The following is a 24,734-nucleotide window of genomic DNA, read 5'->3' as shown; positions in this document are numbered from 1 at the left end:
TTTCTTCTACCTTAAAATTAACAATTAAAAGTGTCCTTTCTTGGGAAGCAGATGTGGCTCAACTGATAGAGCATCCACCTACCATATGGAGGGTCCAGGGTTTGACCCATGTGGTGAGCTGACCCTTGTGCAGAGTGCCGTGCCATCCAGGGGCGCCCTTGCGTAGGGGAGCCCCATGTGCAAGGAGTGCGCCCTGCAAGAGGAGCACCCTGCGTGAAAAAAAGCGCAGCCTGCCCAGGAGTGGTGCCATACACATAGAGAGCTGACATGGCAAAAAGAGACGCAGTTTCCCAGTGCTGCCTGACAATGCACGCGGACGCAGAAGAACATGCAGCGAATGGACTCAGAGAGCAGACAAGGAGGGAGAAAAGGAGAGAAAGAAATAAAAACAAACCTTTAAAAAAATAAAAAATAAAGGCGTCCTTTCCTGCAGGTCGCCCCAGCTCTAACCACCAGCTGCCTGACCCCGCCCCTCAGCCCCGCCCCTCAGCCCCGCCCCTCACGCCCAGCCGCGAGATGGTGCCCGGCTGCCGCTGCCTCTGGTGCCCCGGCCTGAGCTCGCCAGCTGCGTCCCTCCTAGCCCCAGACCGGAAGCGGAAGTGGGTGCCCGCAGGATGGGGTCCGGTACTCCGGAGGTACGGCGGGCGATTGAGACCGGCTTTCGCCTCAGTCCGAGTGGGGCCGGTCGGGCCGGCGCAGGTGCGGACCGGGGGGCGGGGCAAGGTCCAAGGGCGACGCCCCCTTTCCGGGGCGCATCCGGCTCCGCTGTCGCCCGGGCTCTGCCGGTCGGTCCCGGCGTCGCCGCCTTCCAGAGCCCGCGGGGTTCGCTGGCCGGCGCCAACCAGGGCGGCCGGGGTCGGCGTGGAGGCTGGGGAGACGGGTTCCCGGAGGAGGCGGGCCGGGAATATGTTCCGTTGCTTCCGGTTGCAACTTTTCTCAGCCCACTTTTAAAAGTCCTTTCCTGGGTCAAACCAATTTTTCACGGGAAAGCACCGCGCTGTCCTCTATCAACACATCCTGCAAATCACTTCGTGCCGGTTTGCGGGCTCCGTCTTCTTTCCTGGCTTTAGATTTTTCTGGTGAATGGATGCCGTAGTCCCCTGTTGACAGGCAGGTATTGGAATTGTGCTGACCTTGGCTGCTGCCAAAAGTGCAGAAGCGAATGAATGACCTTGTGCATGTGTTTTATGCTTGTGGACCTACGTCTTCCAGGTAGATTTTTAGAATTGGACTTATTAAGTCAAAGGATAAAGGTATGTGTAACGTGTTGCCTAAAGCGCCCTCCCTCCATGGGGCTTGTGGTGTAATTTGTAACCAGCAAGCTGCAGATCTCTCTTGTTAAAATAATTTTCCTCTAGATTCTTCTGGGTGTTTTACATACGTTGTCTCATCTGTGCATCATGACAGATTTGCCCTTTCTTTACAGTCCTCCTACCTATAACTCTTGGCCCATCCGGCTTTATACAGGACTGGGTATGACCTCAAGACCCCAAAACGTGGTTTGTGATGTCCACTCCACCTCTGTATCTTAGATTCCACATGGATGATGGATGCAATTCTCCTGCTTGCAGGTGTAGGCACTCTTGGCTCCCTGTTGTGGTGGTTGACCTTCTTCCGGTCTCTGTTAGCTGGCCAGGGTAAGTCCAATAAACCAGAGGGTAGGAGTTGCAAGTCTGCTGAGGCTTAGGGCCTAGAGGTGGAGTGGACATCACCATCCCAGGGTCCACAGGATGGAGAATAGAGTATGGACTAGAGTGGACTTACTGATATTCTACTATGGAACTATTGTGATTAGTAATGGAAGAAAATGTACCATTGAGGTGGAGAAAGTGGCCGTGGTAGCTGCCGAGGGTAGGGAGAGGGAAGAAGAGATGTGATGTGGGGGCATTTTCAGGACTTGGAGTTGTCCTGCATGGTACTGAAGGGACAGATGCTGGACATTGAACATCCTGCCATGGCCCACTGGGTGGACTGGGGGAGAGGGTAAACAATAATGTGGACCATTATCCATGTGGTGATTAATGTATTCACCAAAATGTATTCACCAAATGCAGTGAATGTCCCATGATGATGAAAGAGGTGTTGATGTGTTGATGTGCGGTGAGGGGGGTGGGGGGCATATGGGGACCTTTTATATTTTTTGAATGTCACATTTAAAAAAAAATAGAAAAATTAAAAAATAAAAAACCCATAGTTAACATGGTTGGTAGTAGGAGCTATCTTTGTCTTTTTCCGAGTTCTACAATGAAGGCTTTCAGCTTGTCACTAGTAGGGTGTTTGCTGTATGCTTTGATGTATTTTCAAATTAAAGACATTCCCTTCTATTCCTTTATTCCTTCCCTTCTTTTCCTCCTACAATCAGTAGTAATTGGTATAGTCACATGGTTGTGTATTCATTAATTCAATCATTATTTTTATTCCAATATTAATAGTAATAATAAAAAAACCCAAACAAAAAACTAGAGTCCTTAATATTTACCTCTCAATCTCTAAGCTTCCCCTGCCATACATACCTACTATTTCATTTCTGTCCTTCAAAGTTATTTTGTACATTCATAATTTTCTTTTTTTGAGCCTTTTTTTCAATTTTATTGATACATATTAATAAAGCATAAATCCACCCAAAGAGTACAATCAGTGCTATTTAGTGTAATCACATGTTTGTGCATTCATCACCACAATCACTCCCAGAGAACTTTCATTATTCCAATAAAAGTGACAAAAAACAAACAGCAGTTCCTATGGTAATAGCTGGACTATAGAGAACAACCACAGAACTCTTCAGGGAAGTTGGAGTTAGTCTCACAAACTTACTCCTCCCAGTCCTGGTAAAATGTGTCCTCTGGACATTCCTGGCATGGGTGGGCAGATCTTAAATGTTGAATCCGTTCTGGTATTCCAATCTAAGACTTTGGATCCCCTTACCTACAGTATACCAGGGTAAACTGGACATCTTGACTTCAGATTGTAGGCCATCTTTTGGTTTTTGTTTCAGCCAACCACCTGAAAAAATTGTTACAGCTGTTTCCAACTCCTTGAGCTACAACATTGAATCTAGAATATCTGCTTAGTAGACCCATGTCAATAAATTCAGTGTGATCCATTATATTCCTTCCACCATTATCCCTTACCCTTCATATACATTCCCACACATATTTCCCTCATTTCTGTCTATATAAATTGAAAAATTCATGCAGTTCTTTTACAGATAGCATACTTCCTCATGGGTCACCTTTGGATGTCACTTTTGGAACTTATAACTTTTTTTCTCACCATTAACATCTTTTAAAAAATATACTTTTATTAATTTTTGAAAGATAATTAGATTACATAAATGTTACATAAAAAATGTAGGTGATTCCTATCTGTCCCACTTCTTACCCCTCCCACACTTTCCCACGTTAATGACATCTTTCATTAGTGTGGTACATTTGTTACAATTGAGCATATATTGGAGCATTGTCACTAAGTGTGGATTATAGTTTGCATTATAGCATAAACACTCTACTACACAATTTTGTAATTTATGACAAGATATATAATGACCAGTGTCTGTGATTGCAACATCATTCCGGGCAGTTCCAAAGTCCTGACAATGCCGCCATATTTTTCCCTCTCCCACTCCTCAGAACCTCTGGTGGTAGCTGCCTCCATATCAGTGATAAAAATTTTTCCATTCCTAGGATACCAACTACTCTATAGTAGAATAACAGTAAGTCCGCTCTGGTCCATTCATTATATAATCCTGAGGCTTCTGGAATGGTGATGACCACTCTGCCTCTGAGAGAGGGCTTAGATCCCATGGGGCAGATGGATGGGACTCTTACTTGCAGTTGTAGACTCTCTCTGTTCCTTGGGATGGTCATTGTCATTCATCATTTCCTTGTTGTCCTGAGTGAGTCCATTGAACCAGAGAGGTGTTGCAACTTTGTTGAGACTCAGGGCCCAACTGGCACATGGAAAGCCCAAAAATTTAAGTCTCTTAGACATAGACCTATCAACTCTAGTACTAGCTATAGGTTCAGATAGAAGGGGCAGTAGAGCCATGCGTGGGGAAGCCACAACTGAGTCCAACTCTGTCAGACTGGGGAGCATACATCCCAAAATAGGGTCCACTGGCAAGGTACCAAACCTGAGCTGTCAGCACTCCCTAAAGTGTCTGGATGTCTCCAGAGCCCTTAGGATCCCTGATACTTGAGGCAGTATTTACTTTGGCAGTCAATGAGATTCTGCTGAGACATGCATAAGCATAACTTCTGGAATGACTTTCCAATTCACTTTGAAATCTCTTAGCCATGTAAACTCATCTGTCTTCATACTTTCCCCCTTTTGGTTAAGGACTTTTTCCAGTTGCATTGCTGGTTGGTGCTTGGTAGTAATCCTTCAGTGCCAAGGAGGCTAATCCCTGGGAGTCATGTATTGTGCTGGGGGAAAGGTAGAAAATTTTTATGCTGAGTTTGGCTTAGAGTGTGGCCACATTTGAGCAACAAGGAGGCTGTAAGCAGGTAACTCTTAGGTAATCTATGATATTAGGCTAAGTTTCAATTTCAGAAGAAAAGGTTCGTTAGTATAGTCTTCAATAATAAGAGCCCATCAATGGTCCATGCTCTTTCACTAGTCACTACCCTTGTACTTGGTGGGTTCTTACTGTCCCATTAAAGAATGTGGCAGAATTCCCCAGAGAGTGGGAATTCGATATTCTTTTGGTTACTGCGTGGATTTCCACCCACTGTGACAATGCTCCATGAACATATGAACTCTTTCATATGCTTTATAGGTATGCCCCCAGGTGAACCTCTTCCCATGCATCCCCCATCACTGCCACCCCAAATAATGATCCTACCCTACTACAGTTGTAACCCTTCTGTGATCCAAAACTTCAAAAAAATGAAGCCAACAACAAAATAAATTAATAAAATAATAATGTTAATATTATTAATAGTGTTAATAGTGTTAAAATAAACTAAAAGAAAACATTTTAATTTGAAAGAAAATTTTTAAATGAAATTTTAAAAATTTGGCTTTATATTTTTCATCACTGTAATATCTGTTCTTTTTAATGTGCAGTAACATTTCCTTCAATTTATTTCCCCAGTGACTTGTTTCATTTTATCTTCAAAGAGGCTTTAGGTTACAGAAAAGTCATGTACAGACTATAGGGGATTCCCAGATATCCAACATCCTCCCCCTTTTCCCCTTTTCCCTATTAACATTTTACATATGAATGATACATTTGTTATAATTGAGATACAAATATTGAAGCATTGTTACTAACCATAGTCAATGATTTATATTATGGTTTACATTTTGGAACATACACTTTTATAAATTTTGACAAAATTTAACATGGCCTGTACCCATCATCGCAAGATCATGTAGAACAATTCCAATGGCCCCAAAATGCCCTATGTTCATTCTATTATATTCTTCCCTCCTCCTCCCCTCAGGACCCACAGCAAATACCAAGCATCACTCCTTGAAGTACAAGATTCATAGTTACTTGCAACAACATTGAGGGCTTGACATAATGGCATGTCCTCCCCTTTTAGGCACCACCTTTGTTCTCATGAGACTTGCGCCCATGTATTTGAGAACATAGTACACCCCAGGATAGGAGTCCCACACCTTCTCCTTCATTGTGGGTCTCCACCCACTGATGGAATGCACTATAACAGGATCAACATTCACATACTCCCTTGAAGCCTGCCCCAGGTGCACCCTCTCCTGCATCACCCCCATGTCCAACACCCTAAACCACTAACCCTTCCCTGTGGTATTGGCCTAAAGAACATTCTCAGCATTTTAGTTTCAATCACATACCTGCAAATCCCCAGATTTAATCTGCTCCCCGCATCCCGACCCTCCCTCCAGTACCATGGACAGTGCAAATCACACACCCCAACATACACCCCTCACAGACCAGCACCACCTAACCCAATAGCATCACTGCTCCACTGTCATGCCCATCCATTGCATGACTACACCTTTCCACCTTATCATAGATTTTGCCCATATGTGCATTGATTCACAACCCTCTATTCCCTTCCTGTCTCCTGTAAACCTGTTTTCCAGACTTTAGCTCTGTGAGTCTGCTGAATTGGTTTAATTGATATCACTGAGGTCATATAATATTTGTCCTTCAGTGCCTGGCATGCTTCACTCAATATAAGGACTTCAAGGTTCATCCATGTTATCTCGTGTTAATACTGCCTTTCTTATGCTCAGTAATGTTCCCTTGTATGTATATACCACATTTTGTTTATCCATTCATCTGTTGATGAACATTTGAGTTGCTTCCATCTTTTGGAAATAGTGAATAATACTGCTATGAACATTGGTGTGCATATACCAATGTCTCTGCTTTCAATTCTTTTGTGTATATACCCAGCAGTGGGATTGCTGGATCATATGGCAGTTATATATTTAGCATCCTGAGGAACTGCCAAACTGCCATCCACAATGGCTGCACCATTTTTTCTTCCTACTAGCAGTGGATAAGTAAGTGTTCCTATTCCTCCACATCCTCTCCAACACATGTAGCCCTCTGTTTTTTTAATAGCCACCAGTCTGATGGGTGTAAGATGATACCTCATTGTAGTTTTGATTTGTATTTCCTTAATAGCTAGTGATGATCTTTTTTTCATGTGCTTTTTAGCCATTTGTATTTCTTCTTTGGAGAAGTGTCTATTCAAATCCCTTGCCCATTTTTAAAAAATGAGTTGTCTTTTTATTTTTAAAATGTAGCATTTCTTTATATATACTGGATATTATGCCTGTATCAGATATATGGTTACCAAATATCTTATCCCATTGTATAGGCAGTCTTTTCACTTTCTTGAAAAACTCCTTTGACGGTCAAAAGTTTTTAATTTTGAGGAGGTCCCATTTTTTCTTCTGTTGCTCATGCTTTGGGTGTAAAGTTCATGAAACCATTCCCAGTACAAGATCTTGTATATGCTTCCTTACAGTATCTTCTAAGATCCTTATGGTCTTGGCTCATATATTTAGATCTTTGATTCATCTTGAGTTAATTTTTGTATAAGGTGTGAGATAGTGTTCCTCTCTCAATCCTTTAGATATGGATATCCAGTTCTCCAAGCACCACTTGTTGAAGAAGCCGTTCTCTCCCAGTTGAGTGGGCCTGGTGGCCATGTTGAATATCAGTTGACTATACGCTAGGATCTATATCAGAACTCTCAACTTGGTTTCATTTGTGAGTATATCTGTCTTTGTGCCTATACCATACAGTTTTGACCACCTTAGCTTTTTTGTATATTTTAAAGTCAAGTATTGTGATTCCTCTGATTTCATTTTCCTTTTTCAATGTGTCTTTGGCTATTCAGGGCCCCTTGCCCCTCCAAATAAATTTCATAGTTAGATTTTCCAATTAAATAAAAATAATGCTGTGGTAATTTTTATTGAGATTGCATTAAATCTGTAAATCAGTTTAGGTAGGATAGACATCTTAATAATGTTTAGTCTTCTTATCCATGAATAGAGAATATTTACTTAGGTTTTCACCAATTGCCTTTAATGGAGTTGTATAGATATATGCATATGAGTCATTTACATCTTTAGTTAATTTTATTCCTAGGTATTTGATTCTTTTATTGCTCTATTAAATGGGATTATTTTCTTGATTTCCTCCTCAGATTGTTCTTTATTAGTGTACAAAAATGCTACTGATTTTTGCACATTGATCTTATACCTGCCACTTTATTGAACTCATTTATAAGCTCTAGAAATTTTGCTGTAGATTTCTCAGGACATTTGAGGTATAGGATCATTTCATCTGCAAATAGTGAAATTTTTACTCTTTACAATTTGGATGGCTTTTATATCTTTTTCTTGCATAAGTGCTTGAGCCAGTACTTCTAACATAATGTTAAATAAGAGTGGTGACAGTGGGCATCCTTGTCCTGTTTCAAATCTTAGAGGGAAAGATTGAATATGATGATTCCTATATATTTTTTATATATATATTCTTTATCATGTTGAGGAATTTTCCTTCTATTCTTATCTTTTAAAATATTTTTATCTGGCAAGGGTACTGTATTTTGTCAAATGTTTTTTCTGCAACTATAGAGATTATCCTGTGATTTTTTTCTTTCTGTCTGTTAATGTGATGTATTACATTGATTGATTTTCTTATGTTGAACCATCCTTGCATACCAGGGATGAAACCCATTTGGTCATGGCATATAATTCATTTGATGTGTTGTTGAATATGATTAGCAAGTGTTTTGTTGAGGATTTTAGCTTCTAGGTTCATTAGAGAGTATGGTCTGTAATTTTCCTTTCTTGTGGCATTCTTGTTTGGCTTTGATATTAGGGTGATGTTGGCATCATAAAATGAGTTAGGCAGTGTTCTCTCCACTTCTATTTTTTAGAAAATTTAAGCAGGATTAGTGTTAGTTCTTTCTGTAATAGTTTGTTAGAATTCTCGTATAAAGCCATCTGGTCCTGTGCTCTTCTTGGGAGGTTTTTGATGACTAATTCAATCTCATTACTTGTGATTCATCTGTTGAGTTCATCAATTTCTTCTTTCATGAATATAGGCTGCCCGGTTTCTAGGAATTTGTCCATTTCATCTTAATTATATTGTTTGATGGCATACAATTTTTCAAAGTATCCTTTTAAGATATTCTTTATTTCAGTGGAGTCAGTGGTGATATCCCCTCCTCATTTCTTATTTTATGTATTTGCATCTTCTCTTTTTTTCATTATTACTTTAGCTAAGGATTTGTGAGTTTTATTAATCTTAAAGAACTAGCTTTTGGTTTTATTTTTTCTAGTACTTTCTTATTTTCAACTTTATTTAGCTCTGATCTAATCTTTGTTGTTTCCTTCTTTCTACTTACTTTGGGGTTAGTTTGTTGCTCTTTTTCTTATTCCTCCAGGTATGCATTTAGGTCTTTGATTTTAGCTCTGTCTTCTTTATTAATAGTAGGCATTTAAGGCTATGAATTTCCCTCTCAGTAGTGCTTTTGCTGAATCCCATAGGTTGTGATATATTTTGTTGTCATTTTCATTCATTTCAAGGTAGTTACTGATTTCTTTTGAAATTTCTTTCTTGACCATTGATTGCCTAAAAGTTTGTTTTTCATCCATATTTATGTGCCTATTCTGCTTCTCTGCCCCTTGATTTCCAGCTTCATTCCATTATGGTAAAAAAATTACTTTGTATCATTTCAATCTTTCTGAATTCATTGAGTGTTTTTCTGTGGCCTAGCATGTGGTCTATCCTAGATAATGGTCCGTGTGAACTCAAGAAGAATATACTTCCCTCTGTATTTGGATGTAATATTCTGTATATGTCTATTAGGTCCGATCCTCTAATGTATTATTCAAGGTCTTTTTTCTTTATTCATTCTCTGTCAAAGCGTTCTGTCTAATGGTGATAATGGTGTATTGAAGCCCCCCACTATACTTGTAGGGCCATCAATTTCTCCACTTAATTTTTTCAATTTTCTTTATATATTTTGAGGCACTCTGATTAGCATAAATGTTTATGATTGTTCTTTTTTCTTGATTACCCCTTTTATTAATATATAGTGTCCATCTTTTTCTCTTACAATAGTTTTACATTTAAAGTCTATTTGTCCTGTATTAGCATAGCTACTCCCATCCTTTTTTGGTTACTATTTGCATGACAAATCATTTCCCAACCTATCACATGGACCCTCTTTGTGTCCCTGTGTGTAAGTTGAATTTCACGTAGATAGCATACAGATGGGTCATATTTCCTTATCCATTCTGTTAAATCTGCATCTTTTGATTGGAGAGTTTAATCCGTTCACATTCAATGTTATTACTGTAAAGGTAAAACTTATTTTAGACAATTTTCCTTTAGGTTTGTATATGTCATATTTTATTTTTATTTCTTTTTTTTATCCTTTTAGTTGCTCTTACCAATATCCTTTCTACATTCCCCTCCAACCCTCTCTCTCTCCTGTTTTTTTTTTTTTTTCTTTCTTTCCACCTATGAAAAGTCCTTTTGGTATTTCTTGAAGGGCAAATTATTGACAAATTCTCACAATTTTTGTTCATCTCAGAGTATTTTGAACTCTCCCTTATTTTGAGTGACAGTTTCCTGTATACACAATTCTTGGCTGGCAGTTTTTTCGTTCAGCACTTTAAAATATGTCATACCAATGCCTTCTTATCTTCATGCTTTCAGATGAGAAATCAGTTAATCCTATGAAGGTTCCCTTATACTGATTGATCTCTTTTTTCTTGGTGCTTTCACTATTCTTTCTTTGTGTTGAGCTTTTAACACTCTAAGTATGTGTCTCAGAGTAGGTCTGCTAGAATTTATTGTATTTGGAGTATGTGACACTTCCAGGACATGTATATCCTTTTCTTTCCTAAGAGTTGGGAAATTTTCAGCCATTATTTCCTCAAACATTCCTATTGCCTCCTTTACCTTCTCCCTCTGTATGTTTGTGCATTTTGCATTGTCATTCAATTCCCTCAGTCCCTGCTGAAGTTTTTCAATTTTTTCCCTATTTTTTCTACTATCTATGTGATTTCTGATGCCCTATCTTTGATGTTGCTAATTCTTTTCTCTTCCAGTTCAAATCTGCTGTTATGTCCTTCTGGTATATTTTTAATTTCCTGCATTGTGTCTTGCATCTACATAAGATCTATTATTTTTTATGTATGTTTCCAATTTCTTCTTTTGTTATTCCAGTGCCTTCTGAATATCATTTATCTTCTCTTTCATTTCCTTGAGTTGAATAAAGATACACATTGTTGTTGCACATTGTGCATCTTCTGCTTTTTAATTTATTAGACTGGTCCATGACTGCATGTTTCTTAGTATGACTTGCTATTGTTTGCTGATGTCTAGGCATCCTTTTGTCTTGATGGGCTTATTAAGTTGGTTAGTTTCTCCTTGTAGTCTAGAATTTTATTTTTGTTTGTTTTTGTGTTAGGAGTCCTCTTTATAACTTGGTTCCTCTTATTCTATATCCTTGTAGTTGCCTGTATACACAGGAAAAATTATTAGACCCATGAAAAAGGAAAGAGGAGACAAAAGGAAAAGAAAAAATAAAAAGGAGGAAAAAGAAAAAAGAAATAGTAAAAAAAAAACCATGATAAACAGAAATAAAAATTTTAAAAGGTGAAAAAGAAATGGGGGAGATAAATAAAATGAAATTCCAAATAAGTGAGAAGAGAAGAAGGAAAGACAAAACAGGGAAAGGCAGAAAGGAAGTAATAAAAACAGTAGAGGGGTGGGGGGAAGAAGAAAAAAATGAAAGAAAGGTAAAAAGAGTAAGGAAAAGAAAAAAGGGTAAAATAATAAAAGTTAAAAAGGGAAGAAAAAAATATAAAGGGAAAAATAACAGACAATAGAAATGGGAAGAGAAGAAAAAGGAAAACAGGAGAAGGAAGTAAAATAAGGAAGAGGAGAAGAAAAGCAAAGAAGCAAAACAAAAGTAAAGTAAACAAAAATCTGGGTCTCACTTTTAGTCTACCTGAACTGGCTAGACTCTCTTAGGCTGCCTGTTTTGGCCAATAGGTCACCCCATTACAAAAAAAAACAAAGCAAAACAAAACAGGACTTCCTCTCACACCACTAGCAGTTCACTAGTCTACCTCTCTCCAGCTTTCTCCACAGCCAACCTCTTCACCCGTTCCCAGATTAAGGGGGAAAAAATGAAATAGGGGGAAAAAATGAAAGGGGAAAAAAACCTTTGGCTAAGTTCCCTCAGCTCTCCCCATGGCCCGCCTGGCTGTCCCCTACCCTAAACAGTCTAGGCACAGGTCCACCTGTAGAATATCTCCTCTGTAACTCCCCTGTCTCCTAGAGCTGGCTGTATGGCTCCTAGTCCTTTAGGACCACCTGAGCAGGTTGATAAGCTCCTATTTTCTCTGGCACTGGCTGGGCAGGTCCCCTTTTGCCAGGGAACCCTCTCTCTCCAGCCACCGTCCCCTATTTCCCCCATGACATCCCAGCTTCCCTTGTACACAGGAAGCCTGCCTGCCCATAATTTCTAGAGGAAAAGTGCAGCCTGCTGTTCCCTAATTTGCTATCTTGGATCCCCCAGATCATGCTTTATATCCATTCTGTTCATCTCTGTCGTTTGATTGGGGAGTTTAACCCGTTAACATTCAGTTTTATTACTGTAGGGATGGTACTTATTTTGGCCATTTTGTCTTTTGGTTTTTGTATGTCATATCTTTTTATTGTCTCTCTTCTCATTTATTGTAGCCTCCTTTCTTGGATTGTTGATCTTTTGTGACATATATGACTAATCCCTTTTTCATTTCCATTTTTGTATACTTTTAAAATACTTTGTGTTTAACCTTGAGTTTGTATGAAGCAACCTATATTATAACCTACTAATATGAAAAATTACTACCCTAACTTCAATAGCATTTATTTTCTTTGCTTGCATATCTGTTTCCCATCTTTATGTTGTTTTTTCTCCATATTCCTCTTTATATTTGCTATGCCCATTATTAGAATATATGATCCTCTTATTTAATTGTATTCTAGCTCTTATAGGAATTATAGAGTAGAATTATTATTGAGGATACTGTACTATTGGGTTTTGCATTTACCTTTTAATTACCTTTAATGAAGGTGTTCATTCTTCACACTGATACAGGCCACTCTCCTGTTTTTCTTTCCACCTGAACAACTCTCAGTAGCAATTCTGATAGGGCAAGTCTTTTGCTGACAAACTTTCAGTTTTCATAAATGCTCCTTCATTTTTGAATAACAGTTTTGCTGCATAAAACATTTGGGCTGGCAGTTTTTCCTTTTCTGTATCTTAAATATATCACACCATTGCCTTCTTGACACCATGTTTTCTGATGAGAAGTCAGTCCTTAATATTATTGCCAAACCCTTGTATGTGACAGATCGCTTTTCTCTTGCTGCTCTCAAAATTCTCTTTTTTTGGTCTTTATTTATTTTTCTACTGTTACATTAAAAAAATATGAGGTCCCCATATACCCCCCACCCCCCTCACCCCACTCCTCCCCCCTCACCCCACTCCTCCCCCCATAACAACAACCTCCACCATCATCATGAGACATTCATTGCACTTGGTGAATACATCTCTGAGCACCGCTGCATCTCATGGTCAGTGGTCCACACTATAGCCCACACTCTCCCACAGTCCACTCAGTGGGCCATGGGAGGACATACAATGTCCAGCAACTGTCCCTGCATTATCTCTGGCATTTGACATTCTAATTAGTATGTGTCTCAAAGTAGGTCACCTAGTAGGGGTTTATTCTGTTTGGAGTACATTGTGCTTTTCACATGTATATTTATGTCTTTCATAAGAATTGGGAAATGTTTACCCAGTATTTCCTCAAATATTATTTCTTCCCCATTTCCACTTTCTCCTCTTTCTGGGACTCCCGTGGTATGTATATTGGGTGCTCATGCTGTCTCTCACGTCCTTAGACGCTACTCAATTTTTTCTCTTATTTTCTCTATCTGTTCTTTTGGCTGTATTTTAATTGTCTCCTCTTTTAGTTTGCTGATTCTTCTGCTTTTTTATGCCTCTAGTATACTTTTCAGCTCTATTACTTTGCCTTTCATACCCATAATTTCTGTTTTTTTAAACTTTCTAATTCTTTTTTGTCCACACATTGCCTTCTTCATATCTTGTCACTCTCTATCCACCATTAGTTTATTTCTGTCCAAACTTTCCTTCATCTTGAATAGATTTAGGAGATTTGTTTGGACTTAATTCATTGTTCCAAATTGTATGTCTTCTCTAAAGTTTTAATACCTCTCCTTGACTGAACCATGTCTTCATGTTTCTCAGTATGGCTTGTAATTTTTTCAGATGTCTGTACATCTATTTATTATTATTATTTTTAAAGATTTATTTCTCTCCCCTTCCCCTCCCTCCCATCCCAGTTGTCTGTTCTCTGTGTCTATTTGCTGCGTCCTCTTTGCTTCTGTTGTTGTCAGCGGCATGGGAATCTGTGTTTCTTTTTGCTGTGTCATCTTGCTGTGTCAGCTCCCCGTGTTGCAGCACCATTCTTGGGCAGGCTGCACTTTCTTTTGTGCTGGGTGGCTCTCCTTACGGGGCACACTCCTTGCGCGTGGGGCTCCCCTACGCGGGGGACACCCCTGCGTGGCAGGGCACTCCTTGCGCGCATCAGCACTGCGCATGGGCCAGCTGCACACGGGTCAAGGAGGTCCGGGGTTTGAACTGTGCACCTCCCATGTGGTAGACGGACGCCCTAACCACTGGACCAAGTCCGCTTCCCCATCTAATTATTTTGATGTGCTAATTCTGAAGGTCAGTTTCTCCTCTTGCCTAGGGTCTTATTGTAGATTGACTATGTGTTAAGGCTCTTGTTTAACAGTGGGTTCAATTTATACTGGACCTTTATAGTAGCCTGTGTTTAACTGTTGAGATTTTCTTGTGTGTTCTATATCTGATTCTTGCCCTGGATATGTGGTAGGATACTTAAGATTGCCTTCGTAGGTGCTACTGTTCACCTCCAGGAAAAAGCTTCCTTTCTACTCTTCCTTTTCTAGGAATCTTAATTGGTTCTGTTTTTGTGCAGATTTTTCTCCCTGGCTCCAGTGATTTTTTAACTTCTCTTCATCATTCAGTCCCACCTTTTCATTACACTTTCCAGTTCTGGGACCCATCCTGCCTTACAGCACTTCAGTTCCTCCCCCTCCTCCCTTTTTTCCCTTAAGGCTTTTCTGCCTCTGGTTACTTCCTGGTGAGGGTATCCTGCTCTGTGGTTCCAGATGGGGTCAATCCAAAAAGGTCCATTTTTTCATTTAGGTAATCAAGCATTCAGAGACTCAGTTGAGTGTGTGCACCTCTTGCCAACATTTGTGGTGTGTCACTTACTTCCTCAGGGCCCTTTTGTGTGCACATGCAGCTTGTGTTTCTCCCTGGGCCTCTGCAGACTTGGATCCCTGTGCCTGGATATGTGTGTGGTTCTAACTTGCTGCTGCTTGTGGCCCTATTGTCTCCATCCGTGACAGGAGGTACCTGGGCTGTGCAGCTCCTGTGTGACTGTACTAGTCTATATTCCCACCAATAGGAGTGCTCCTAGCTCTCCACATTCTCTCCAACATTTACAGTTTTCTGACTGTTTATTTGCATCCAGTCTAATAGGTATTAATGGTACTTCATTGTAGTTTTGATTTGCATTTCCCTAATCACTAGTGATGTTGAACATTATTTCACGTTTCTTCACCATTTGTATTTCTTGTTTGGACAGTTGTCTTTTTAAGTCGTTTGCCCATTTTTTAAATCAGAAATTTTGTCTTTTTATTTTTGAGTTGTGTGGTCTTTTTATATATCATGGGTATTAAACCCTTATCAGATACCTGATTGCCAAATATTTTCTCCTGTTGAGCCAGCTGCCTTTTCACCATTTTTACAAATCCCTTGAAGTGTAAAAATATTGAAGTTTGAGGAGATCCCATTTATCTATTTTTTCTTTTATTGCATGTGCTTTAGGCATAAGGTTTAAGAAACTACCACCTACCACAAGAGCTTGAAGATACTTTTCCTACATTTTCTTCTAGGAGTTTTATGGTTGTTTTTATATTTAAGTCCTTGATCCATTTTGAGTTAAGTTTTTAATAAGGTGTGAGATAGGTGTCTTCTTTCTTTCTTTTGGATATGGCTATCCAGGTCTCCCTGCAACATTTGTTGAATAGACTGTTCTGGCCCAAGTGGGTGGGCTTAACAGCCTTGTCAAAAATTGCTTGAGTGTAGATGTGAGGGTTATTTTATGAGTTCTTGATTTGGTTCCATTCGTCAATCTGTCTGTCCCTATGCCAGTACCATGCTGTTTTTACCGCTGTAGCTAAGTAAAGTCAGGAAGTGTGACGCTTTCAACTTTTTTCTTCTTTTTAAAGACATTTTTTGCATCCCCTTCCAAATAAATTTGATCATTGACTTTCCAATTTCTGCAAAAAGGCTGTTGGAATTTTTATTGGGATTGCATTGAATCTATAAATCAGTTTGGGTAGAATTGACATCTTAATGATATTTAGTCTTCCAATGCATGAAAACAGAATGTCCTTCCTATTATTTAAGTCTTCTTCAGTTACTTTTAGCAGTGTTTTGAAATTTTCTGAATACAGGTCTTTTATGTCATTAGTTAAGTTTATTCCTAAATATTTGATTGTTTGTCGCTATTATAAATGGAATTTTAAAAATTTCTTCCTCAGATTGCACATTAGTAATGTATGGAGACACTGCTGATTTCTTTGAATTAACCATGGATCCTGCCACTTTGCTGAACTCTTCTGTTTATTCTAGCAGCCTTTTTTGGGCAGATTTTACAGGATTTTCTAGATATAAGACCATGTTATCAGAAAATAGTGAAAGTTTTACTTCTTCCTGTCCTATTTGGGTATACTTTATTTCCTTTTTTAGCCTAATTACTCTAGCTAGAACTTCTATTGCAATATTGAATAAAAATAATGACATTGGGCCTCCTCGTCTTGTTCCTGATCTCAGTAGGAAGGCTTTCAGTCTGTCACCATTGAGTACAATGCTATTTGTAGATTTTTCATATGTACACTTCATCATACTGAGAAAGCTTCTATTCTTATCTTTTGAAGTGGTTTTAATCAAGAAAGGTTGCTGTATTTTGTCAAATGCCTTTTTTGCCTCAGTCAAGAGGATCATTTGATTTTTCTTCTTAAATTTATCAATTTATTACACAAATTAATTTTTTTGTGTTGAACTACCCTTTCATACCTGGGATAAAACCCACTTGATCGTGGTGTATAATTCTTTTAATGTGCTTTTGAATTATGCTTACATGCATTTTGTTGAGAATTTTTGCATCTATATTCATTAGAGATATCTATAATTTTCTTTTTTCTTAGTATCATTTTCTGTATTTGGTATTAGGGTGTTGGCTTCATAGAATGAGTTTAGTAGCATTCTTTCCTGTTCAAGTTTTTGGAAGAGCTTGAGCAAGATTGGTATTAGTTCATCTTTGAATGATTGATAGAATTCACCTGTGAAGCCATGTGGTCCTGGGCTTTCCATTGTTGGGAGGTTTTTGATGACTATTTCAATCTTTTCACTTGTAATTGGTTTGTTGAGGTCTTCTATGTCTTCTAAAGTCAGTGTAGGTGGTTCATGTGTTTCCAGGAATTTGTCCATCTTGCCTACATTTTCGGCAAGTTTGTTTATAGTATCCTCTTATGATCTCTCTTATTTCAGTGGTAATGTTCCCCCTTTCATTTCTGATTTTATTTATTTGTGTCTTCTCTCTTTTTCTGTCTAGCTAAGGGTTGGTTGATTTTGTTGATCTTCTCAAAGAATCAACTTTTGGTTTTGTTGATTTTCTCTATTGTTTTTTTGTTCTTAATTTCATTTATTTCTGCTCTGATCTTTACTATTTCTTTCCTTCAGCTTGGTTTGGGATCACTTTGCTGTTCTTTTTCTAGTTCTTCCAGGTGTGCCCTTTGATTATCAATTTTCGCTCTTTGTTTTTAATGTAAGTATTGAGGGGTATATATTTCCCTCTCCTTTGTGGTGTCCCAAAGGTTTAGATATGTTGTGTTCTCATTTTCATTCATCTCAAGGTATTTGATGAATTCTCTTGCAATTTCTTCTTGAACCAATGATTAAGAATGTTTTTAAATTTCCATGTTTATGAATTTTCCCTTTTTCTGTCCATGATTGATTTCCAGCTTCATTCTGTTCTTATCAGAGAAAGTGTTTTGTATGTTTAAATCATTTTATATTTATTGAGACTTGTCTTGTGACCCAACATATGGTCTGTCTTGGGTAAAGATCCAAGAGTACTTGAAAAGAATGTAGATCCTGCTCTTTTGGGGTACATTGCTCTATAGATATCACTTTGCCAGTGTGTGCCTCATGTATCTTGGGACACTCAGGTTAATGTATAAATACTTAATATAGTTATTTCTTCTTGGTGAATTTCCCCTTCTATTAATATATAATGACTTTCTTCCTCCCTTATAACATTTTTGCCTTTAAAATCTATTTTGTCTGGTGTTAGTATTGCTACTCCAGCTCTTTTGTGGATGCTATTTGCATGGAATATATTTTTCCAGTGCTTCACTTTAACCTGGTTGTTTCCTCAGGTCTGAGGTGAGTCTCTTGTAGATAACATATAGGTGACTCATATTTTTTAATCCATTCTTTCAGTCTGTTTTTTTAGATCGGGAAGTTCAAGCCATTAACTTTCAATGTCATGACTGTAAATACATTACTTACTTCATTTCAAACTTTGACTTTCTGTGGTCATTTCATGCTGCAGTTTATCTTTTTACTCTTTATAATATTCTTCAATTCTATTAATACACTCTTCTCTAAAGTCTCTGGTACTTGTTTTTCCCTTTCAGGCTGCAACACTCCCTTTAGTATCTCTTATAATTCTGTTTTTTGGTAACATCTTCTGTCAAATTTTTGTTTGTCTGTGAATACTTTGAATTCCCCTTCATTTTGGAGGGACAGCTTTGCTAGATACAGAATTCTTGGCTGGCAGTTTTTCTCTTCTAAAACCTTGACTACATCATACTACTTCCTTCTCCATAGTTTCTGAAGAGAAGTCAGCACTTAATCTTATCAAGTTTCTCTTTAATGTGATGCTTTGCTTTTCTCTTGTTGCTTTCAAAATCTTCTCTTTATCTCTGATATTTGTCATTCTGAATAGTATGTGTCTTGCAATAGGTCTGTTTGTGTTTGATTGATGGTAGTTACTCTTCTCTATCATTACAAAACAACCTTACAGCTTCTAGTTTTTTAAATTAACCAAGTGATCAAAGTTATCACCAATAATAAGGCAAACTGACATCATGTGCCTCCTGATGTGGTACACTGAATACAAGTCATTTTTCATACTTATGTCCAAAATGAATTACCTGAATATAATCATGAGGAAACATCATACAAACCAAAACAGAGGTACTGTCTTTATAATATTTTGCTTGAACTTTTCATATTTTTAAATATAAAGGCTAAGGACTGTTCCAGATTAAAGAACATTAAAGAAACATAGTTTAAGTACATGATACTGGATGGGAAGACGGTGTGTTTGTTGTGCACTCTCATGTTTTATCTTTTAATTTTTTCTTTTAATTTTTATCCTAGGATCATCTATATGACTTAAAATTTCCCCTCTTAACCACATTCACAATGTAATTCAGTACTGTTAATTGCACTCACAATGTTAGGCTACCATTATCATTTATTCCCTATCTCTAATTCAGTCCATGGTAATCAATGTTCTTGTTTCTAATGGTGTCTTTGCTTATTCTAATTATTTTTTTTTATTTTTAATTGTGTCTTCTAAAAAGTTTTAGATCACAGTAAAGTCACATATACAGTATAGGGGACTCTCATATACCAAACATCAAACTCTTTCCACCTTCCCCAGCAATGATCTTTTTACATGTGGATGTTGTATTTGCTATAGCTGATGTACAGATATTGAAACATAGCTACTAACCATGATTCCTTTTTGGCTTACATTTATGGTTTATATTTTAGACTATATACTTTTAAAAATTTTTGGTGAAATTTAACATGGCTTATATCCATCATTGCATGATCTTGTGGCACACTTCCATTGCCTCCCAGTTACCCCTTTCTTCCATCTATTCTATTCCTCTCTCCCCCACCCCTCAAGACCCACAGTGACAAACCGAGCTTCACTGCTTGAAGGACAAGATTCATAGATACTTACAACAATGCTGAGGGCTATCTTCTGTTACTTTTACTGGACCTGTGGTTGGTGTTGGGGTTGGTGTATACTCAGGAGACCTGAATCTCTGGACTGTCCATGTGACAGCCAGGCCCTGAGCCTCAGCAGACTTGCAGCTCCTACCCTCTGGTTTATTGAACTTACCCTGGCCAGCTAACAGGGAGGTGAAGAAAGTTAACCACCACAGCAGGGAGCCAAGAGTGCCTACAGCTGCAAGCAGGAGAATTGCATCCATCATCCATGTGGAATCTAAGCCCCCTCTTGATGTAGAGGGGGACTGGACATAACCATCCCAGGGTCCACAGGATGGAGGAATAGAGTATGGATTAGAGTGGACTTACTGGTGTTCTGCTGGGGAACTATTGTGATTAGTAAGGGAAGAAATTGTAGTAGTGATGTGGAGAGGGTGGGCATGGTGGCTGCTGATGGTAGGGAGATGGAAGAAGAGATATGTTGTGGGGACATTTTCAGGATTTGCAGTTTTCCTAGGTGGTGCTGCAGGTACGGATGCTGGACATTGTGTGTCCTGTCGTGGCCCACTGGGTGGACTAGGGGAGAGTGTGGACTACAATGTGGACCACTGATCATGTGGTGCAGCAGTGCTCCAGAATGTATTCACCAGGTGCAGTGAATGTGCCGCGATGATGGAAGAGGCTGTTGATGTGGGAGGAGTAGGGTGACTGGCTGGGGGGTATATGGGGACCTCATATTTTTTGAATGTAACATTTAAAAGAAAATAAAGAAGGAAAAATAAATAAATTTTAAAAAAACAATCCTGAGGGCTAGACACTCTAGACTGTCCTCCCCCATTGGGAGTCACCCATGCTCTCAAGAGACACCCTTTTCTCTGAGAATATCAGGCCTCCCCAGGATGGGGGTACAACACTTTCCCATACATTGTATGTGTCTCCACCACTGATATAACACACTATGACAAGATGAGTACTCACACTCTCTCTAGAAGCCTCCCCCAGGTGTACCCTGTGCCAGATGCCCCCTGTCAAACACCTTAAACAAGTAACCTTTCCTTATTGTATTTTCTATAGAGTTTTCTCAGCATTATAATTTCCACCACATACCTGACAATCTCCCATAGTCACCTGCTCCCCCAAATCCTCCCCCCAATTCCGTGGATCATGTGACCCATCCTTCCAACACTAGCCCCACTCAAGCCTGCAAAGCCACACTCAATTGTAACCCTATGCCCCCATCTTATCCCTTCACTGCACAACTACTTACCTCCACTTTGTCATAGATTTTGATCATGTAGGCTTCAGGTCACAAACTTCCTCTCCCCCACTATTTCCTGTAAGCTTTTCGTCCAGGCTGTAGCTCTCTGAGAAAGTTTGATTTGCTTAATACATATCAGAGAGGTCATGTAGTATTTGTCCTTCAATGCCTGGCTTGCTTGACTCAACATAAGGTCCTCAAGATTCATCCATGTTATCCCATGTGTTAGTACTGTATTCTTCTTATAGCTGAGTAGTATTCCATTTTATGTATATACCACATTTTATTGATCCATTTATCTGTTGGTGGGCATTTGGGTTGAATCCAACTTTTGGCAATAACAATGCATATATTGGTGTGCATATATCTGTTTGTGTCCTTGTTCTCAGTCCTTCTGGGTATATACCCAGCAGTGAATTGCTGGGGCATATGGCAAATCTATACCTAGTTTTTTGAGGAACAGCCAAACTGTCCAGAATGGCTGGATCCTTGTACATTCCCACCAGCAGTGGATGAGGGTGCCCATTTCTCCACATCCTCTCCAACACTTGTAGTCCTCTGTGTTTTTAATAGCCACCAGTCTAATGGGTGTAAGATGGTATCTCATTGTAGTTTTGATTTGCATTTCCCTAATAGGTAGTGATGTTCAGTATCTTTTCATGTGCTTTGTAGCCATTTGTATTTCTTCTTTGGAGAAGTGTTCAAATCTCTTGCCCATTTTTTGAATGGGTTGCTTGATTTTTATTTTGAAGATATAGGATTTCTTTATAAATATTGGATATTAGGCTCCTGTCACATATATGGTTACCAAATATATTCTCCCATTGAGTAGGCTCACTTTTCACTTTCTTCATAAACAACTTTGAGGTGCAAAAGGCTTTAACTTTGAGGAGGTTGCATTTATCTACTTTTTCTTTTGCTGCTTGTGCTTTGGGTGTGAAGTTCATGAAAGCTTTTCCTAATACAAGGTCCTGTAGATGCTTCCCTACATTGTCTTCCAAGGTATTTCTGATCTTTGCTCTTATATTTAGATCTTTGATGCATCTTGAGTTGATTTTTATATAAGGTGTGAGATGGTAATCCTCTCTTATTCTTTTGCATATGGATATCTAGTTCTCCAAGCACCATATGTCGAAGAAGCCATTCTCTCTCAGTTGAGTGGGCTTTGTAGCCTTGGCAAATACTACATGACTGTATATGCGAGAATCTGTATTCAAACTCTCAATTTGGTTCCATTCATCAGTGTGTTTATCCTTGTGCCAATACCATTGCATTTTGACCACTATAGCCTTGTAGTATGTTTTAAAGTCAGGTAGTGTGATTCCTCTGATTTCATTTTTCTTTTCCAAGATGTCTTTGGCTACTCAGGGTCTCTTTCACTTCCAAATAAATTTCATAGTTAGTTTTTCCAGTTCATTTAAAAATGCTGTTGATTTTTATTGTGATTGCATTAAATCTGTAGATCAGTTTTGGTAGGATAGACACTTTAATGATATTTAGTCTTCCTATCCATTAACAGAGAATATTCTTCCATTAGTTTGTCTTCTTTGACTACCTTTAACAGTGTTATGTAGTTTTCTGTGTATAAGTCTTTTACATCTTTAGTTAAATTTATTCCTAAGTATTTGATTTTTTAATTTACTATTGTAAATGGTATTGTTTTTTTGAATTACCTCTAGGATTGCTCATTATTGATGTACAGAAATGCTACTGATTTTTATGCATTGATCTTATAATCTGCAGCTTTACTGAACTCACTGATAAGTTCTAGAAGCTTTCTTGTAGATTTCTAAGAGCTTTCTATGTATAGAATCATGTCATCTGCAAATAGTGAAATTTTGACTTCTTCCTTTCCAATTTGGATGCCTTTTATATCTGTTTCTTGCCTCAATGCTTGAGCAAGTACTTCTAATACAATGTTAGGAGGGGTGATAGTGGGTATCCTTGTCTCATTCCTGGTCTTAGAGGGAAGGGTTTTAGGATTTCAACATTGTAAATGATGTTAACTGTGGGTTTTTCATATATACCCTTTATTGTGTTCAGAAACTTTCCTGCTGTACATACCTTTTACAGTGTTTTTTATCAGGAAAGGGTACTGTGTTTTGTCAAATGCTTTTTCTGCATCTATAGTTATGATCATGTGATTTTTTTTTCTGTTTATGTGGTGTATTACATTGATTTTCTTATGTTGAACCATCCTTGCATACCGGGGATGAAACCCACTTGATCATGGTGTATAATTTGTTTAATGTGTTGTTGAATATGATTAGCAAGTATTTTGTTGAGGATTTTCACGTCTAGGTTCATTAGAGAGATTGGTCTGTAAATTTCCTTTCTTATGTTGTCTTTGTTTGGCTTTGGTATTAGGTTAATGTTGGCATTATAGAATGAGTTAGTCATTGTTCCTTCTATTTCAATTTTTTGGAAGAGTTTAAGCAAGATTGGTGTTATTTCTTTCCAGAATGTTTAGTAGAATTCACCTGTGAAACCATCTGGCGCAGGGCTCTTCTTAGTTGGTAGGTTTTTAATGACTGTTTCTATCTCTTAACTTGTGATTGTTTTGTTGAGATCATTCATTTCTTCTTTTGTCAATCCAGGAATTTGTCCACTTCCTCTAAATTATCCTTCTTGTTGGCATATAGTTTTTCAAAGTATATTCTTATGATAGTCTTTATAATAAGTTTGTCTTATTATTGGTGATATCCTTTCTCATTTTTTATTTTATTTTTGCATCTTCTCTCCTTTTTTGTTAGTCTAGCTAAGGGTTTTTCAATTTTATTGAGCTTCTCAAATAACCAGCTCTTTGTTTTATCTTTTCTAGTGCTTTCTTATTTTATATTTCACTTAATTCTTCTCTGATCTTTGTTATTTCTTTCTGTCTTCTTCCTTTGGGTTTTAACTAATTCCTCCAGGTGTGCACTTAGGTCTTCAATTTTAGCTCTTCTTTTTTTGATGTATGAATTTATGGTTATGAATTTCCCTCTCAGTACTGCTTTTGCTACATCCCGTAACTTTGAAGTTATGTTTTCATTTTCATTAGTTTCAAGGTAGCTACTGATTTCTTTCAAGATTCCCTCCTTGACCCACTGTCTAAGTGTCTGTTGTTTAACTTCCATATGTTGGTGCCTAATCTGGGTTTCTGGCCCTTGCAGATTTCCAGTCTCTTTCTACTCTGGTCAGAGAAATTATTTTGTATGATTTCCATCTTTCTGAATTCATTGAGACTTTCTCTGTTGCCCAGCATGTGGTCTGTCTTGGAGAATGATCCATGTGCACTTGAGAAGAATGTATATCTGGATATATTTTGGTGTAGTGTTCTGTATATGTCTATTAGGTCCAGATCCTCTAATATATTATTCAAAGTCTTTGCTTCTTTATTGATTCTCTGTTGAGATGTTTTGTCTAATGGTGATAATGATGTATTAAAGTCTTCCATTATAATTATAGAGGTATCTATTCCTCCACTCTCTTAGATTATTTTTCTGTGAATATTTGAAACTCTCCATCATTTTTGAAGGACAGTTTTGCCAGATAGAGTTTATGGTTGGCAATTTTTCTCTCTCAGTTCCTTAAATATGTCATACTATGGATTTCTTGTCTCCATGGGTTTCTGATGAGAAAGCAGAATTTAGTATTATTGAGGACCCCTTGTATGTTATAAATTAGAATTTTCTCTTTATTGTTGGTATTTGACATCCTGAATAGTATGTGCCTTGAGTTGGCTGTATTAGGGTTTATTCAGTTTCAAGTATGTTATACTTCTAGTACATGTTCATTTATGTCTTTCAAAAGAGTTGGGA

The 24,734-nt window shown here is 38.2% G+C and overlaps 1 protein-coding gene across 1 annotated transcript in view; it reads left to right on the top strand.

Annotated features, from left to right (window-relative positions):
• Positions 1-788: 788 nt before the first annotated feature.
• The window catches only part of ZNF177 (zinc finger protein 177), a 40,826-nt gene continuing 16,880 nt past the window's right edge, over positions 789-24,734 (top strand). Inside the window, exon 1 of the mRNA XM_023585672.3 lies at positions 789-1,110. The gene's annotated coding sequence lies outside the window, so the exon portion shown is untranslated. The remainder of the gene's footprint in view (positions 1,111-24,734) is intronic.

This window comes from Dasypus novemcinctus, chromosome 30, assembly GCF_030445035.2.
Source record: "Dasypus novemcinctus isolate mDasNov1 chromosome 30, mDasNov1.1.hap2, whole genome shotgun sequence".
Taxonomy (NCBI): Eukaryota; Metazoa; Chordata; class Mammalia; order Cingulata; family Dasypodidae; genus Dasypus; species Dasypus novemcinctus.
This window is presented reverse-complemented; position numbering and strand designations above follow the sequence as displayed.